The following is a 1,872-nucleotide window of genomic DNA, read 5'->3' as shown; positions in this document are numbered from 1 at the left end:
CATGACTTGGGAAGCGGCATACTTCAAGGATTTTTAGAACACAACATGATGGTACAATCAGTTTAGGCTTACCAATCATGGGATCAAAGTTATAACGTGCCAAACAGGGGTACAAATCAATCTGGATACCTTAGTCATAACAAAACAATGTAAACTGGGTTTTTAATCATGTTAGCAAATTGATCAAATGGATTCATCATGATCCCAAAATTGGAACATATGAAGTATCTGACCCCTAGAACACAATGCAAAAAAGAATTTCTTCATTTGGGTCAACTGGGTCAAAGATATCATTGGTTGAACAGGGCTTCCTAGAATTGTGAACAACTACACAAATGTACAAAACAATAAATGACCAACTTTGAGGAGTTTGAAACCTAGTCAAATGGATTCAAAACAACTTGAAACTTGGAATATAAGTTCTCTAATATGCATACTAAACATCCCCAAAGTGGTAGGTCATGACACATTCTTGGGTAAAAGATATTCAAAGACAAATTGGGCATCCTGTCGCTATTTGACACTTGGGCAGAATTGCAAATTTTGACACTAGCTCAAAATGGGACTTCACCGAATGATTTGGGATAGAAAAATAACATTGTGGATCACATGTATATGTAAAATTAAAGGTGTTAAGCCACTCAAACACCATCTAGGTCTCAAACTGACAATTGGCTACATATGCATAAAAAGCACTTTAGGGCATTGATTCTTCAAAATTTTCAAAATGTGACTGAAAATGGACCATGCAATTTTCAGTCCCAACACACTTCTCAATCTATTTCTTTTCATTGGCCTAACATCTTTGTTTCCAATGATTTGATTAGTAAGATGATGACTTTTGACATATTTGGACAATCTTGGCTCAGCTCTTGTTTCTTCATTTTGTCTCTCTGCTTTAGAATCACTGTGTACATTTCTATTAGATATCTCAGCATCTCTTTCATGTGTACTGACCTCAGAATCAGAATGTGCATCTACTTCATTTTGCAACTTGACATCTGAATATAACTTGGTTCCTGAATGCAACTCGACATTCACAAGGTGTGACTTGACATTCACTGAAACTTGCTATTGATTTGCAACATTTTCTTCAGTAGGCATACCTTCATAAAAGTATATAAATGATTTGTATTCTTCTGGTTTTTTCATAGGTTCAACCTCATGTATTTCTGTATATTCATCAAAATTCACATTTGCACTTTCCATAATTTTGTTAGTGTTAGTATTTAAACACTTATAAGCTTTACTTCTTGTGGAGTAACCAAAGAATATACCTTCTTCACTTTTTGCATCAAACTTTCCATTTCTTACATCTTTTAGAAACATGATTTTCATCATTCTAGAGTAATCATCAACAAATAGCATAATGTACTTATCTCCTTTGTAGCTTTGCACTTCAATAGATTTATACAAGTTAGTATGAATAATCTCTAGTATTTCTTTAAAGGTATAAGCTTTACTCTTAAAGCTTGATTTTGTCATTTTTCCTAGCTGACATTATTTGTATACTATATTATCAGGTGTCTTCAACTTAGGCAAACCTCTAACTTTCTTCATGTTACTAATACTAACCAAGTTATCAAAATTAACATGACATAACCTCTTGTGCAATAGCCATACATCATCAAGTCTTACAACAAGACAAGTAGCATACTCTATATCTAGATAGAATAGATTACTTCTAGTTTGATCACCTTTTCCAATCAGCTTTCCATTTGTGTCATATATCTTAGCAATTTTATTTTCAAATTCAACCTTGCATCCCAAATTGTTTAGTTGTAACACACTTAATAAGTTATAATTTAATCCTTCAACATAGTAAGCATTGTCACATAAAATCTTCTCTGTGAGTTTGATAGAGCTTTTTCC

The sequence above is a fragment of the Cupressus sempervirens genome, chromosome 4 (assembly GCF_028749045.1).
Source record: "Cupressus sempervirens isolate cs-2001-9-10 chromosome 4, ASM2874904v1, whole genome shotgun sequence".
In the NCBI taxonomy this organism is placed as follows: Eukaryota; Viridiplantae; Streptophyta; class Pinopsida; order Cupressales; family Cupressaceae; genus Cupressus; species Cupressus sempervirens.
This window is presented reverse-complemented; position numbering follows the sequence as displayed.